An 18,243-nucleotide genomic window follows, 5' to 3' on the forward strand; every position below is an offset into this window, starting at 1 on the left:
TTTAGAAGTGAGACACAGGGAGCCAGGGAGATGGCTCAGGGGAATAAGTGCTTCACTGGCAAGTGCAAGGGCCAGAGTTCAATCCCCGGTTCTGCCAAAAAAAAAAAAAAAAAGAAGTGAGGCATGGAACAATATGGGTGGAATGATCCCTCACCTATATAGTGGTTTTGTGTGTGTGTGTGTGTGTGTGTGTGTGTGGAACTGGGGATTGAACTCAGGCCCTTGCACTTGCCAGGGAAGCACTTATTCCACTGAGCCACCTCCCCGCCCCCCTTTTTTTTCCTATATGGTGATTTTTAAAAAATATTTATTTATTTATTTATTTATTTATTGTGTGTGTGTGTGTGGCCAGCTCAGCCCACCAGGGGGCGGGGCTGGCAGGCATGTGGTGCTGGGGGATTGAACCGCAGACCCTGTGCTTTGCCAAGCTTGTTCCAAGTAGGTGCTTTAGACCACTGAGCCATCTCACCAGCCCTATACGGTGATTTATTTTATTTTATTTTATTTATTTATGTGTGTGTGTGTGTGTGTGTGTGTGTGTGTTTGTGTGTGTGACCAACTCAGCCCACCACGGGGCGGGGCTGGCTGGCATGTGGTGCTGGGGGATTGAACTGCGGTCCCTGTGTTTGCTAAGCTTGTTCTAAGTAGGTGCTTTAGACCACTGAGCCATCTCACCAGCCCAATACAGTGATTTTTTAAAGTTTCTTTTTTTCCCTTTTTATGAGACAGGGTCTTGCTGTGTAGTTCAAGATGGTCTCCAGCTCACTATAACTCAAGCTAACCTCAAATTTGAGGTAGTTCTCCTGCCTCAGCCTCCTTAGTGTCAGAATTACAGGTCTGCATTTTGACAACCAGCTAATTTATTTTTCCTTATGTTTATGCACACACTATCTCTGGAGAAATACATTAAAAAAAAAACAGTAATGGCTGCTTATGGAGAAAGTAGACTAGGGAAAAACAAAAGGTCGAAAAAGGAAGGAAAATGTATATTCCTTTTTAACCAAATACATGTTGTTGTTGTTGTTGTTTTAAAAAAATAGGTACATTAGTTTTGCCTGCAAACAACACAAGCAAACTGTAGTTAATTTAAGCAGATGATAAATTGTTAAAGGATATTGAGTTTGCAAGTTCTCTGGGAGGACTAGAGATAGGAGGTAACACAGCCAAAACAAACAATGAGGCCAGGTGCTTACTGCATAGGCACCACTGCTGGGACAGGGGACAGTGCAGTTCTGGTTGCTGGCGTCCACTGCTAGAATCCATCACTGTTGCAGCATCTGGAGACTGCATGTGGTTATTGCAACTAGCACTGCTCCCTATAGAACAGGTCAAGCTGTGTTTGCTGTTTGAGGTCACTAGTTCCTGAGTTAGAGTCTAGTGCAGACCTTTCTGCCTACACATAGCTGCAAGGGAGGCTGAAAAAAGTATCTGGTATTTAGAGCTTCTCAAGTAGGAGGCTGCCAGGGAGATGTGCTTGCCTGGCAGGAGGAGGTTGCCAAGAATAGGTGCTTGCCTGGCAAGTACAAGGGCCTAGTTCAATCCCTGGTTCCAAAAAAATTTTAAAAAATGTAGGAGATTGTCTGTGCATCCCATCAGGACCCATAACAAATGTGGGGGTGGGTGGAAGAGAAGGGAAAGAAGGGGTAAATAGGGAAGACAGAAGGAATTTGACAGCAATTTTTACTATGCTTGGGGGGAAAAGTATGAAACTCCCATATGACGTATTTGTTTTCCCAACTGGGTGTTCAGCATGCAATATTATTTAGAATCATAGGACTTCAGAGCAGAAAGGTTCCTGTACATCACTTACATCAAAAGCTCTGAGAAGAAAACCAGACTCAAATTTGGGAAAACTCCATTTGCTGGGCTAATGCTGCGAGTTTCCAAGGCTGTAAGGAGGGCCTGCTGTCCTGCCCTGAATCCACAGAATGCATCAGCAGTGTAGTGAAGATGCTAGAGCAGAGTCAAGATGCAGACTTGACACCAGTAGATCCTCTTACTAAAGCAGCTGGTGCCAAAAGTTTAATGTTTATTTTAAAAATAACTTGAAACAATTAATTAAAAACAAGCAAAGAATTTAAAGTAAATGGTAAATAGGGGGCCGGGGAGATGGCTCAGTGGAGTAAGTGCTTCCCTGGCAAGCACAAGGACCTGAGTTCAATCCCCGGTTCTGCAAAAAATAAATAAATAAATAAATAAATAAATAAATAAAATAAAATAAAATAAAAAATAAAGTAAATGGTAAAATCCCTGTCTTTGTCTCCACTTTGCTAGTACAGTGAGCAGCCTTCAGACATTTCCTCTGTATGTACATGCATTTGTATTTCTTTCTACATATATGCATAGCATGCATACACTCCTGTTAGTTGCTTTTTGCGCTCTGTGTACCTCATGGGCACGGCTGACATCTGAAGTGGCTGCAAGGAGCACATTACTGGCCCTGCAAGGAGACCAAGGGCCCGAGAAGTGGATGCCAAGGGCCGTGGAAAGCCTGGGGATAATGTGCTGTTTTTTGGCCCAATGACCGTTGCAACTGAGAATCCCTTCATGCAGAACACTGCCAGCTTCATCTACATTCAAGGTTGCTTCAGAACATGAAGGAAACTCCCAATAACCTTTTCCAACCTCACTTATAGGTGAGAAACTTTTCCTGGAGGTGAGGGTACGAAGACTGTCTAAGGTCACCTGCAGAGTAGTGGTGTGGAAGAGCTTTCTTCAAGACCTGGCTCACTGCTTTTGTGTTGTGCAAATTTCAGAGTGAGACAGAGGCAGCGATCAGCCCCAGCAACTGCATTGATCTCTCAGAGGCAGAGCTCTACGCTCCTCTTGTGTCCCTGAGTTGCACTCTCACCTTTGTGCCTTATTAAGTACCCTTCACCATCTTCTTGGAGTCTACACTCCTACACTTTTCAATCTTTTCAGGGAAATTGACACTTCTTACTTCTCAAACACAGATTCATTATTTAGTCAAATCTTGGCAGACTATTGGACAAGATGTGGTATATAATATCAGATGGGTGACAAAAGGAGGGGAAAAACTCAAGTTCATAGTTGCCAAATTCATTTAATGAGGGAATGGTTAGTACTACATAGTGGAGTGGAGCGGGATGCAAACTTTCTACAAGTTTTCTGCGGATTTTTTCATTGTGACACTCCGTAAAAACAAAACAAAAAGAAGCCTAAACAAAGCTGGATGCACACCTGCAATCCTGGCTAAACAGGAGGCTGAGGCAGGAGGCTGAGGCAGGAGGCTGAGGCAGCAAATTCAAGCTGCTCAGCTTGGGCAACTTAGTGAAACCCTGTTATAGGGCCAGTGGCGCAGTGTTTGCCTCTCACGCTCCTGGCCCTGGGCTCAACCCCAGCACTACAAAACAAAATACTGAGCACACCTTCCCATCACTACATGTTTACTATAAATTATATATACCCTACAGTACTAATTAAGAAATATTGGTAAAGCTGTATGTAACAGAAGCAGATGCTCACATATTTTCTTCTTATACCTCAAAGTGTTGTTTTGGGCACCCCACTTTGGCACCCACTGCTCCTTCCAGGGGATTAGATGGGATCCTCCCCAAACTCTGTAATGTAAGAGAGAGGGCTCAGCTCTTAAGGAAAGCTAAGCATTCCAAAAGCATCCAGGACGCATTCCCAGAGAAGACAAAGCTGAGAGTATTGGGGGACCTCACACTTGTCCCTAGGGTGCAGCATCCCTAGTCTTAGGCCAGAGATTAGAGCCCGCCTTGATCTTCGCTGATGTCTGCGCAAAGGCTGCTGGATTATAAGGTTGCACCAAAGAGCCTGCCTGACCCCAGAGCCATCCACTTCCTGGCATCAGAGTGTGCGAGAGCTTCATCAATAACATGCCATCATGAGATGGTGCAGGGGACTGACCCCTGGCTACGTCTGACTATCTGCACTCAATGGTCAGGTAGCAAGTGTCCACACTGCAGTTAGGGGGCTGTCCTGAGTCATGCCTGTCTTACTAATTGTAGGACTCTAGCCCTTGATCTCTCTCAGCCTTAATTTTCTCATCTGTAGAAAGAGAACAATAAATGTCTTTCAGGACTATTAAAAATTTCTAACATTTGTGGAGTTTTTCATTGTACTAATAAGTGCATCACATGAATCATCTTGTGAAATTCTCATGACTGCATAATGAGATAGATGCCATGATCCCATTTTACAGATGTGGAAACCAAGTGTTAGAGTACATAATTTGCTTGTTCAAGTTCACACAGCTAGATGTGCGGAGGCAGGACCCTGAGGCTTGCTTGCTGGGCTCCTCTGCTCTTGTCCCTCTCGCTCCAATTGCATGTTGACCTCAGGATGCTGAATGGAGGAATAAATACACCCCAGGCCACACACTGAGAACTCAAGTAAAACAGAGTACACAAATTATAACATTCAGTTGTTTGCTTTGCTTTGCTTTGTTTTGTTTTGCTTGCTTGTTTTTTCTTTCTTTTTCTCTTTCTTCTTTTCTTTCTTTCTTTCTTTCTTTCTTTCTTTCTTTCTTTCTTTCTTTCTTTCATTCTTCCCTCCCTCCTTCCCTTCCTTCCTTCCTTCCTTCCTTCCTTCCTTCCTTCCTTCCTTCCTTCCTTCCCTTTTTTGAGACAGCTATGCAATTCAGGCTGGAATTCACTATGTAACCCAGCTTGACTCAAACTCGGGGTGATCCTCCTGCCTCATCCGGCTGAGAGCTTGAGTCTAAATGAGAAAATAAGGAGCAAAACATATAATAGACCCTGGAAATTAAAAAGAACATATTCAAATGGGGAGGAGAACTGGGGAGGGGAGAGAAGGAAAGGAAGGAACAGAAAAGAAAAAAATGAGAAAATAAAGAATGGAAAGCTTTCTGTAAATGAGTGAAAAGGGGTTGAAGGGAGGGTAGGGGGATGAGAAAAGGAAAGGAATCAAGGTATATCACGGAGAGCTACAAATTCCCAAGATGAATGTGGTCACTATGTATACCTAAAACGTACCAGTAAACTTAACTTTAAGAAATAAAGAAATAACTTGAAAATGTGGTTTTCCACATGGCCCTAAAGATCGACAGAGTAGGATCTGGGTAGAATGAAAAGGTGGAGAAAGAGAACTTGTCAGTTAATTTCTTTATTTTTTATTTCCTTTAGGCAGTGAATGGCAGTCTGGAAAGAGCCCTAGATTAGGAAGCCGGAAACCAGCTCGGCCGCAGACTGGCCCTTGACTTGGGACACATCACTTAGGCTGCATTTACTCACCATTAGGGGACCCTTATAAGCGAGTTCTAAGAAGCCTTTTTCCCTGATAGTCTTCAAACTTCAATTGCACAACGTTCTGCAGCTTGGAGAGTTCCTGTTCTCCGGGGAAAGGGCAGGACGGCGCGAGTGGATGAGGAGGCAGGCCTCGGTCAGCAGAGCTTGCTGAAGGCCTGGTGGGGGCAACGGAGAGGGCGGACGGGGACTCGCGCCAGAGTTCTAGTAGGACAGGCCGGTAATTATCCAGAAACACTGCAGAGAAAGTTTCTGTTGTGGCTGTTCCCTCTGTTTACTTTGGGCAGCTCTGTCATTTTTTAACTGACCCTTCCCAAATGGGATCGTCAGTTTTCATCTGGGTGAAGTTAGGGCCTTGCAACCGATGGGCTATTGGAGTCCTCACCGCTCGGAGCTGGAGGAAAGCCAGGGCAGCTGACACCTCCATCCCCCACCCCTTCAGGGAAGTCAAGCGGGGCCTGCAAACCTGCTGACGGTGGCCAGCCGCCTGCAAACCCGAACAGCCTCCTCCTTGGTGGAGCAACGTGAGGAGGACAAAGCCAGGGAGCCTTCCCGAGGAGCAGCAAGGCCTCCCAGCCACCCAGTCCTGCGCTGCCTCGGCCGCCTGCCATGTGGGCTCAAGGTTACAGTTACAACTGAGAACGCTGACAGCTACATTTTGGTTGTTACTTAAAAAACAAAACACATTTTCCTTCATGGCTAAAGAGCACATGGTTGATTCAAATGCAAAAGTGAATTTGTTTTCCTTTTTGCATTTTCTACAATACCAGTGTAGCTGCTTAAGATCAGAGTGAAGAAAACCTCATCTGCTTACAACTTTTTCTAAATCCCCCAGTTTCCTTTGGATTCTAAGTACTGAAGAAGAGAGCCTTTTAGATCTAGGTTGGAAACATCTGTCCTGTACATCTGAATAATGCAGGGCTGTAGTGGGTGGAAACAGCTGGAATGGCGCCTCTTGGAATTACAGGATTCTAAGCATTGATGGGCTCAATTCGCCCTCTGTATTTTACCAGTGAGAAGAGCGGCCCAGCGATCTTAGGACTTGCTTCATGTCACACAGCCTGCAAAGGTCAGGATTGCTGTGGGACAGGTCTCCTTTGCCCCAGTGCAGCACACTTTATATGCATCTAGGCTGAGGGATGACTTGTATATTAAAAAGGTAAATTATAAAAATGCAGAACCAGGGAGATGGCTCAATAGAATAAGCGCTTCCCTGGCAAGCGCAAGGATCTGAGTTCAATCCCCAGTTCCTCCAAAATAAATAAAATAAAATAAAATAAAAATAAAAGTAAAAATGCATAACGCTTCTATCTGAAACACTCATCTATTTCCATGTTTGCAATTTTTATCCCCTGGATATGTATTCTTCAGAAGAAAGATTTAATGCCTCAGGAGTTCCCATGTAGCTCCTTTATAGTTCTTACAATGATACTATTAGGGAGGCATTTTATCTCAGTTTAGTCGATGATAAAACTGAGAGGTTAGGGACATTTGCCTAAGTTCACCCAACTCAGAAAGTGGTGGGGTCAGGGTTCAGATCTCTTCCCTCTGAGCTCCCAGACTGCAGGACACCACACTGCATAGCCACAGGGCGCATCATTCTCTATATTTATACACTTTTCTTTTTTTTAAACAATTTTTTTTTTAAATTTTTAGGGAAGAGTCTACAGGGTGTTCAGAGTCTCACTTCTACTACATCAGACTCATAGCGATCCACGTGTTCACAGTCTCCCAAGAGCTGGTATTACAGGCGCGTGTCACCAGGCTCAGTCTCAACTGCTGGGGGTGGGGCTGGCACAGCAGGCTTCTTTAAAAATTATGGCTTGGTTTTCATAATTATATATTTATCCATTCATTTAATAAATATTTATTAAAACCTCCTCTGTACCAGGCACAGCTGAGACACTGAGGATGCAGTAGTAGACCACATCTATAAACCCTGTTCTCACAGAACACAGGTTGCAAGGGGAAGAGCAGGCAGCAGTCAAAATATATTAAGTCACATAAAGTGGGAGGTACAATGACAGAATAAAGCAAAGAAGGGGTGTAGGGAATGCTGGGAGTTGGGGCTGGGCAAAGACAGCTATTTTATTTTATTTTTTAAATTTGGATTTCCACTTCAATGGGACAACTCACTTATTTATTTATTTATCTGTGTGTGTGTGTGTGTGTGTGTGGCCAGCTCAGCCCACCAGGGGGCGGGGCTGGCTGGCATGTGGTGCTGGGGGATTGAACCGTGGTCTCTTTGCTTTGCTAAGCTTGTTCTAAGTAGGTGCTTTAGACCACTGAGCCATCTCACCAGCCCAAGACAGCTATTTTAAAGAGGGTGATTCAGGAAAGTGTCATCTACTCCATTTGTACAAAGATCTGTAGATGATGAGAGAAAAAAAAAAAAAAAAAAACAGATATCTGGAAAAGAGTTGGAGCCAGGGGAAAGAGTGAGTTCAAAGTCACTGGGCTAGGAGGCCTGGGCGTCCAAAGTGGAGAGTACAAGAGCAAAATACTATCAGATGAGGTCAGAGAGGTAATGGAGACCAGATGAAGCCAGCAGGGGATGAACAAAAGACAGCAGGGGAGGGAGGAGCCTCTGAAGCTTTGGAGTAGGAAATGGGCAAATTTCAGTTTTCTAAAGGCTGGGGTGGGGAACGGGGTGGGAGGGTGAAAGCAGAAGCTACAGTTGGAAGGATGCTGCTACAATTTGCCGGAGGTGGCAACATGGGCCTGGGTAGCGGAGAATGCAATGAAAAGCGCTGCCACTCAAGGTGCATTTTCACAGTGAAGCCACGCTGATAATCTAGCAGTTTATACACTAGGATATCACAAAGTGTGCTACTAGTTTGCAGATTTCAGTGATTTTAGCCTATTACTGATAATATTCTCATCTGACATTTACAATAATACTTCTGGCATGCTTTATCTCCTTAGTATAAATTCCCAGGAGTTGAATTACTAAATCAAATAATGTGGTCACCCTATGACTCTTATTTCATACTGTCATATTACTATATATAGTAGGCTCCACCAGCAGTCCTTTAGGAATTTTAGTTTTAAATACTCCAAAATTCCTGTTACATCTCCAGAATCTGTTAATTCTCTCTCCTACTTTGGTTTTCTTCTTTTTCTTTCTCTTCTCACTTTTTGGGGAACTTACAAAAGGGAGGGTAACAAAGATGGATAAAGGTTAGGCTGTCCTCAGAGAGGTAGGCAATCAGTACTGCTGGGGCAGAGAAGGAATGTTTTCTCTTTCTCCACTCTTTTCCTTGCCTTACAGCCCTGAGAAAGGGCCAGCCAGCTGTTTCCTATGATTGAATGAGGATATTCTGTAAGAATCAACAAACTGACAATACTGCTTAGAGATCTTTCCCCACCCCCTTCAGCGCGATCAATGGACTTTGCAATTTCAATTATCTTTCACAATATCCCCCAGTGCTACATTCAGCTGCCTCCTCCTCCAAACAAACATTCTTCTTACCAGAGTGGAAAGTTTACCAAGCTTTTCGGCTTCTTTATTCCCATCCTTCCCATCTTTCACTAGTGTGGTCCTCTTTTCAAAGGACCCATTCCACCTCAATTACAAAGTGTACCTGTCTGATACTCCTTATCCAATTTTAACCTATGTATGAGACAAAATATTTCAATTGTTTATTAGAAGTAGGGGCATTCTAATGAATTTCGGATCCACCTATTATTTTCTGCTGATTCTGAAATTCACATGGAAATGCAAAGGACTCAGAATAGCCAAAAAAAAAAAAAAAACCTTGAAAAAGAACAAACTTGGTCGACTCAAACTCTGTGGGCTCAGAACTTACTACAGAACTACAATAGTCAAGACAGTGCGATGCTGACACAGACATAGATCGACAGAACAGGTCTGAGAATCATAAACTCTTAACAGTTATAGGTAAGTGGTTTTTCTGACAAAGAATCCAAGACAATTTGATGCTGGGGGGTGGTGGTGGTGGAAATACATACAAATATATACAAAATAAGGGCCAGCCAAATAGCTCAGTGGATTAAAGTGCTTGTAAACTTGTGCTGCCCTGCCCCGGGGCGGGCGGAGACAATTGAGACTGGGAGTGCGCCTGTAATCCCAGCACTTGGGAGGCTGTAAACAGGTGGATCACTCCCAGTCTGATCTGGTAGTGGACCCTGAACACCCTGTAGACCCTTCCCTAAAACACACACACACACACACACACACACACACACACACACAATACAAATTTATACAAAAGAATGAATTTGGGCTTGCTCATTGTACAAAAAATAATTCACTATAAGTATATCATAGACTTAAAGTAGGAGCTAAACCTATTAAATTCTTAGAAGAATTAAGTCTTTGTAGTTTTGGATTAGGTGGTAACTTCTGTGATCTTGAGGTTGACAGTGATTTCTTAGATACAATACTGAAAGAGTAAGTGATGAAAGAAAAACAGAAGATTCACTAAAATTAAAAAAAAACCAAACTTTTGTTTTAAAGAACATCAAGTAAGGGAAGGGATGACTCACAGAAGAAAATAATTGAAAATTAAGTGTCTGACAAAGGACCTCCATCTAGAATATAAAAAGAAATTCAGTAAGAAAAATGCAAATAATCCTGGTTAAAAATGGCAACTGGCATAGAGCTCTAGTGCAGTGGCAAATACCTTGCTTGAGCGTGCTTGCGGCACTGGATTCGATCCCCAATGTCACAAAACAAACAAATGAAATGAGCAAGAGATTACTACAGCTACATCTATGTCTGTTCATAAGTTATACAAATGGTTAATAAGCACCTGGAAGGTCATTAAGTAAATGTACTGAGATGCCATTTTTTACCCACTAGGACAGCTGTCATAAAAAACAAAGAAATTAATAATTCTTAAAAATGTGGAGAAACTGGATATGTCATATGATTTTGGCGGGAAAGTAAAATGGAGCATCCACTGTGGGAAACTTTGTCTGTCCCTCTAAATGCTAACAACAGAGGTACCACACAAACAAGAGAATCCAATCCTATGCACCTATGCAAGAGCAAGGAGCACATGTCCACACAAATATTTACAGAAGTTTCATTTATAATAGACAAAACCCAGACATCTATCAACTGATGAATGGATGAACAAAATCTGATAAGTCCAGAAAATGGAATAAAAAGGAATGGTGTATGGATAGATGCTATAATATCTATGAATCTCAAAAACATGACAAGGCCAGGCACGGTGGTGCACACTTGGAATCCCAGCACTCGGGAGGCTGAGGCAGGAGGACTGCTTTGAGTTCGAGGCCAGCTGGGGTTATAAAGTGAGATCAAGGCCAGCCTGAAATGCATACTGAAAACCTGTCTCAAAAAGACCAAATAGGGAGCCTGCAGGTTAGCTCAGTTTTTTTTTTTTTTTTTTTTTTTTTTTTGGTGGAACCAGGGATTGAACTCAGACCCTTGTGCTTGCCAGGGAAGTGCTTATTCTATTGAGCCATCTCCCAGGCCCCTAGCTCAGTTGTTTAAGTGCCCGTTTATGCAAACGCAGTCAGGCTCAGGATACTGTGGTTCAAACCCTGGAACCTCATGCCTTCCCAGACCTGCCATTGAGGCATCCTGAGCCAGCCCCCCCCCCCAAAAAAAAAATCCTTCAAAGAGACCAAATAAACCCAAACAATGGGTCTGGGAGATAGCTCTGTGGCCTAAGCACCTGCCCAGCAAGCACAAGGACCAGGTTTGATCCCTAGTACCACATGTCATGGCAGCCCGGAACCCTGGGGGTATGGTGCCAGCCACCAAAACCAGACATGGTGGTGCACACCTGTAATCCCAGTGCTGAAGAGGCTGAGACAGGAGGATCACTACAAGTCTGAGCTGTGTAGTGAGACCCTGTACCAAATAAAGAAATAAATGATAAAAAAGAATAGAAAGTCTTGAAAACAAACAGTAACTATATATATATTAGATGAAAGTCACAAAATACAACATATATATATATATTTTTTTTAATTTTTATTTATTTATTTTTGCGGAACCGGGGATTGAACTCAGATCCTTGTTTGCCAGTCAAGCGCTTATCCTACTGAGCCATCTCCCCAGCCCCAATACAACATATTTTATAGTGCCACTTCTATCAAATGCACAGTATAGGCAAATCCACAGAAATAGAAAATAAGAGTAGTGGTTGCTTAGGACTCAGGGCAGCAAGGGGCAGAAGAGGGGCAGAAATGATGACTGACTGCTAACAAAGTTTCTTTTGGGGATGAAGAAAATGTTTGAATATGAATTGTGATGAACAACTCTAAACATGTTAAAAGTGAGTTATAGAATTAACATGTGAACTTTATAAATTATACCTTAATACAGATGTTTTTTGTTTTTTTCTCGGAACTGGGGATTGAACTCAGGCACTTGTGCTTGCCAGGGAAGCACTTATTCTACTGAGCCAACTCTCCAGCCCCAATACAGATGTTTTTAAGAAAAACAGCTTCTTGTTATTTTTTATTTTATTTTTTTGCGGAACCGGGGGATTGAACTCAGGCCCTTGCTCTTGCCAGGGATGCGCTTATTCCACTGAGCCATCTCCCTGGCCCCCATTCTTGTTATTCTTTCAAAAAAAAATTTTTTTTTTTTTTTTGTTCATTGCCCTCAAAAAAAAGTGTTCCTGTACAGCCTGAAGGAGCATGATATAATATTGCCCCACGTGATTGCAAGTAATGAAAGTTGGAAACAGTAGGGGCAGGGAAAGAGGAAGATGGAAGAAGGGATGGAGAACGGAACTGAAGAATAGGCAAAGAGATGGACCCAGCCCTAAAGCACAGATCATCTCAAAATTGAAAAACCGAGTGAGAAAAGGAGAAACAGGAGAGGAGTGGTGCGATGTCTCTGCTGTGACTGGGTAGGAACAGAGCAGGTGGGGTGGTTCAAGTCAAGGCTGCAAAGCCAGTGTTGGGAGGAGAAAGCTTCACTCTCACTGGGTGTGTAATGCTGCATGCAGCTCGCAGGACCCATGTAGTAAGAGTATGCAGGCTCTGCAGCCTATCATAAGAATGAGTTATGAGTGCTATTGCCAAATTTATATGCAAGCGAAATGATACAGCAATTTGGCAAAGAGCCAGAAAAGACAAGAGATTAACCTTTTCTATAAACTTGTGGATTTACATGAGGCAACTTTCTACAAAAGTGTTCCTTCATCTAAGCAGAAGTTCATATGCATGATTTTATTTGTACAGCCCCTTTCGGCTCAAGATGCATAATTTTCAGTGGGCTAACTTTTAATTTCTTTTGTTTTAGTTCTCTTTTCTTTTCTTTTTTTTTTTTTTTTTATGTACTAGGAACAGAACTCAGGACCTTGCACTTGCCAGGCAGGCGCTTATGTCGCTGAGCTATCTCCCTGGCCCCTCTAATTTCTAATAATGTTCCCTAAATTTGTTTTTTGAGACACTTTGGATCTGATACGAGTCTGTGTTTTTTAAACAAAATTTAAAAAATTAAAATACAGGGTAAACTAAATAATACAGTGGTAAATTAATGTATCAAATGACACACACACAATCATTACCATCCCCTGAAAGTTCAAAGCGTGTCAAGATATAAGTCATGCCACTATTAAGCGCTTCCTTATGTGTCTTAGCCCCTCCCACTCAGGCCTGTCTCTGGTAGCCCCGGCCCCTAGGGTCGAAGAGACAGAGCAGCTGTGACTACAGCTTACTCATCTGTACAGTCACTAGATAATAATAGTAACAATTTTAACAGAAATGTGTAAAAGCTTTTTCAGCATACAAGTTACTACTATGTATATGCTTTTAACTTAATTTTAATCTGCATAAAAACTTCTCTATCTCCAGATGAGGATATGAAAGCTCAGGAATGAGGTAACTTAAGATCTCTCACTGTGTTGTCTCTCTTTAAGTGAATCAACATTTACAGAGCTCAAATCTTGCTTTAAAATGAAATCTATGCTATGGGCACATGCTCACTAGCCAACCTCTCCCTGTTTCATAATTAAGACTTTTCAAAGAGTAGCTTACACTCTGTTTTTCTCCACAGTGATATTGTTAATTTTCCTTGTTAAAAGAATGTATTGTACTCGGGTCACAAGGTGAAAGAGCACACCCGGGGAGTGCAGTCATGCAATGCCTGGAGTTTGGATCATGCATAATTATTACACAGCTTGAACGTCCTTGACCACTGAAGAAACAGGCACTCTGGCGGGCATCCAGCCTTAAGACTCGTGCACATTTCCCTGTGCTGCCCATTCCTCCTCCTGTCCTCTCTGAATGGGAAACATGTAGGAAGAGAAGGAGAGGGAGACAGCCAGGGAGGAAGCAAAACAGGGATGCTGGCAGGGAGATGTGGAGAAAGGAAGAGAGGTTTTAAATTTTTTTTTTAAACATTTATTTATTTATTTAGTGTGTGTGTGTGTGTGTGTGTGTGTGTGTGTGGCCAGCTCAGCCCACCAGGGGGCGGGGCTGGCTGGCATGTGGTGCTGGGGGATCGAACCGCGGTCCCTGTGCTTTGTCAAGCTTGTTCCAAGTAGGTGCTTTAGACCACTGAGCCATCTCGCCAGCCCTAGGAAGAGAGGTTTTAAGTCAAAGCGAGCTGCCCATAAATTCCATTCTTTCTCATTTATTAGACCCTTTCCAATTCACTGCTTATGGGGGAAAGGTATGTTTACCATCTGTGAAGAGACGCCTGCGAGAAGAGGATCCTCTCTACTGCAGAATTGTTCCCTCCCCTTATTGCAATTTCTACAATTTCTCCATGGAAGCTTCACTCATGATCTAGACCTGGGGAGAGCTGGGCTGAGGAGAGCACAGGAGCTGCCCGACCACGACTGCCTGGAGAGAATGCTCCATGGAAGAGGGTGGGCTTCAGGCAGGCTGCACCCATTTTGCAACATTGCCCGGAGCCAGCGCTGGTCACTTTCCGGGCAGAAAGTATGACACAAAGAGGTGAGAACTTCATGGGCTTGGTACATAGCAAGTTCTCCCTCCCCTCCCAGCTGCACCAACAGTATTTCCTGCTCTGTTATCTCAAGTGTGAGGTTGGCACTCTGTGATAACACAAGTGCTCACTTCCAGCCAAGCAAAGCACCCTTTTCTCCAGCATGAGAAGGCTGTTTCTAACTCCCTGGGCATAGAGTAGCACCCCGTTCTCATCCCCTCAGGTTCTGAGGTAGTCAATGTGGGGAGGTGAGTTGTACAGCCCCTGTGAGGCTCTGTAATGAGAAATTCTCAACTTTCTATGTTTTTAAAATCTAGACTCCATATTTTCCTGCACTTTTAATTTCACATCCTATAATTCAACTGTGAGGAATCAGTATCTCTTTGGATTAAAAAAAAAAAAAAAAAAGGAAAACACGCTGGGCATGATGGCACATGCCTATATACCCAGTGCTCTGGGAGGCTGAGATAGGAGGATTGTAAATTTAGGTCTACTTTGGGCAACTTAGCAATTTAGAAGATCCTGTGTCAAAAAACAAAACAAAACAAAACAAAACAAAACAAAACAAAACAAAACATCTCACAGGTATGCATACAGGTCATGGCAAAAAGAGTAAAGTCAATGAAAATGTGTTGTTGGGTTATAAACTGAAAGTTTTGGCCACTACTAAAAATTGATTTTCAGGCAGAGAGCAAAGGTAGTTTTGAGGAACCTAGGAGCCTTCATCCCAGAGTTATCACAGACAGGAAACCCCTGAGAAACACTCCATTTTTGCATGTTCAGAGTGGGGCTACATTGGGAGTGAAGGTACATTTCTTTCACTTTGGGAACCTTCCCCCAGCCTCTACATTTTCAGTGGCTTTCTGGTTAGCACCCACCACTTAGGCTGCTGGCCAACAGTGTGCGAGGTGACCGTGCAAGTCTGGATCACGGGAAGCACATGATTGGGCTGTCCTGACCATGTACGAAGCCCATGGCTTCCTACTTCTCTACCCTGCTCCCCATCAGAGGTGCAGTGTGGGTCATGCTGGGCACTCAGCAGCTCTGTGGTGGGTATTGGTTTGTACTTCCTCCCCCTTGCTTTCGATTTAATGCCTTCCTGTTGCAGTCTGAGCAGTTCTAATTAACCACAACCTCAGAGCAGCTACGACAGCATGCAAGCTGGAGCTATCTAGGGGCAAGTGTCGGGCAACCAGAGGGTACAAGTTGAAAAGTAAAAGAGTGAGAGAAGCCAGATGGAAATGAAGAAAGATTCCAAAGACAAAATATCACGATGAATAACAATCAAGAAGACATTCCAGTACAATTTAAAAAGTATGTCCTGGTTTACATTTAGTCATGGTAAAAGCCTATCCCCAGTTAAATAGATCAAATACATTTTCATGTAAGTTATGGTTTTAATTCAAGAGTTAGTTAAAAATTTAGTATGTAGGTTCCATTATTTCAGGGACAAGATAGCAATCTGAGGTAGAAATCAGTCCGAATACCTTTGAGGCGCTGTAGTAGAATACTCCAGGTAAAGCAAACAACATTTGTGAAAGCCTAGAAACAGGAGGAAACAGTATACTAAACCACTAGAGCCTAGTATGTGTGTGTACAAACTGCTGGCAAGTTGCTGGTCATGAGGGGCTTATGAGCCATGATAAAAAGTTTGGACTTTGACCTAAGGGTTTTAGCAAGCAACTAAAAGGTTTTCAAAGCAGGGATAAATACATCAGAACTGCATTTAAATGAAGACTATCCTGGGGTCAGGGAGATAACTCAGTAGAATAAGCGCTGCCTGGCAAGCGCAGGGTCCTGAGTTCAATCCCTGGTTCCGCATAAATAAATAGATAAATAAAAATAGACAAATACATAAAGAATATCCTGTTTGTTGGTAGGAAATGACCCAAAGGGAGAAAAATAGTGAGCAGGAGGCTAGTAAAATAAAGTATAAAACCCCACATAAATGGTGGTCATTTAGGCTACTTGGGGACAGTGAAAATAGGGAATTGAGAGATTCAAGAGATGTTAATAGGGAGCCGGGGGAATAGTTTAGTACAATAAGCACTTGCCTGGCAAGTGCAAGGGCCTAAGTTCAATCCCTGGTTCTGCTAAAAAAAAAAAAAAAAAAAAAAAAAAAAAAAAAAAGAGAGAGAGAGAGAGAGAGAGAGAGAGAGAGAGAGATGTTAATAGCTCAGTAATTGATTGGGCGTGGAGAGTGAGCAAGAGTAATCGTGGGCAAATCTTAGATTTCTGACCATTGCAGCTGGGTGAACTGTGTTCCAGCATATTCTTGGATATATTTATCAGAGAAATAGGTTTGAAGAAATTAGTTAGTTAATACGGTTTTAGGAATTCCTAGTTGGAGAAGTTCCAGGATGTAGCTGAATAGATGAACCTGGAGTTCAGAGATGGCGCAGACTTGGCTGTCACTGACATAGAGATGTCATTCACAATGCCATGGAAAAGGAAGAGATCTCTCACAGAGAACGTCAGGGAGCAGAGGCAACATGGACACTCTCTAGGTATACAGAAAAGTTTGCAAAGGTTAGTGAGGACTCACAGCTGAGGTAGAAAAAAATAGTAGCTCATGGAAACTAAAGGAATATAGGGAGCTTGATGCGGTCAGTAGCATAGTTCAGGGACCAGTAAGATATAGACTGATGAATCCACTGAATTTAGTAATACAGGATTGGCTGGCATTAATGTCCTTAGTGAAAGGCCTTTCAACACAGTGGGAGCCAGTGCCTGATGAGCTTAAAAAACAAACTAGGAGTGAAGAATCGGAAACAGCAAAGGAGACGGTTCATTCAGCAAGGTGAGCAGTATACCCTGTATCCTAAATGCCCTGCACAATGTCCAGACTTGATATATCTTGTTTATTCCTGAACAGGGCTGCAGTGAAGGCGATTTAGAAACAAACAAAAATCTGAGGAATATGTCTATTTTTTCCTCAAGTCAGGGCTAGAGGTCAGGAAGTAAGTGACTTATTCTGTATTCACAAGACAGAACATTCAACCAATAAAGCCTATATGCTCCCCAGTGCCATGGTGGGGGTGTTGAGCTACATTAAGCCAAGAATGTGATGCAATTCTCAAGAACAGGAAGAGGTTTAGCTGGAAATGGAAAGAGGACTCTGGCTTGGGGGTGGTGGTAAAGGGGGTGGAATGGAAAGCAGGGCAGATTTCTTTCAAAAGCGCAAAGCCTGAAATGAACCGGCAAAAGCGGAAGGAATTGAAAAACAGAACGCCTTCCTATCCCATCTCCTGTAATAAAGCAGAAAAAAACATCAAACACGAAGTATCTCTTATAAGACTTATTAAGTGGCAGAAATTACTCACCCTTGGGGCCTTCTTGACATATGGGACAGCCCCCTGCACTTTTATCTTCAAGCAAACAGCAGCTATTCTGATTACAGGTGAGAAAAGCTATCCATAAAACTGGGGTACTGGCTATCAGTTTCACAGGACTGTAGTGAGGATCAAATAATGTCTGAAAGTGACTGATACATCATATAATCAAAACATATAGTGAACGTTTAAATTTTAAAAATTTGCTGGGCATGGTGGTGCACATCTGTAATCACAAAACTCAGGAGGCTGAGGCAAGACAACTGCCACAAGCTTGAGGCCAGCCTGGGCTACATAATGAGTTTACAACTAGCCTAAACTATATAGTGAGACCCTGTCCCTAAAAACAAAAATTAAAAATTTATTGGAGTAGAAGACACATTACTATTTATCCTCCTCAAAATACTCCCCCTCAGGGCTGGCAAGATAACTCAGCAGACTAAGTGCTTGCTTTGCCAAGCACAGGGACCAGGGTTCGATCCCTGGTCCTACATACTGTTGCTGGCCCCTCCCCTGAGAGGTGCTGAGCCAGCAACTGGGCGTGATAGTGCTTGTCTGTAATCAAAGCACTGGTGAGACTGAAAACAGGAGGTTCACTGAGTCTGAGCCACTGTGTAGTGAGACCCTGTACTAAATATATTAATGAAAAATAAAAATATCCCTCTTCATTTTGAACCCACACAGCCCATCATTCTCGCCACTTTCTAAAGCACAGTCTTTTTTTTTTTTTTTTTTTTTTTTTTTTTTTTTTTTT

At 42.8% G+C, this 18,243-nt stretch overlaps 1 long non-coding RNA gene across 1 annotated transcript in view; it reads left to right on the plus strand.

Moving 5' to 3' along the window:
- The first annotated feature begins 13,480 nt into the window (after positions 1 to 13,480).
- The window catches only part of LOC111814028, a 13,851-nt gene continuing 9,088 nt past the window's right edge, over positions 13,481 to 18,243 (plus strand). Inside the window, exons 1-2 of the long non-coding RNA XR_002819109.1 lie at positions 13,481 to 13,583; positions 13,795 to 14,165. This is a non-coding gene — a long non-coding RNA (uncharacterized LOC111814028). The remainder of the gene's footprint in view (positions 13,584 to 13,794; positions 14,166 to 18,243) is intronic.

Source organism: Octodon degus, unplaced genomic scaffold (genome assembly GCF_000260255.1).
Source record: "Octodon degus isolate 3935 unplaced genomic scaffold, OctDeg1.0 scaffold00257, whole genome shotgun sequence".
Lineage (NCBI taxonomy): Eukaryota > Metazoa > Chordata > Mammalia > Rodentia > Octodontidae > Octodon > Octodon degus.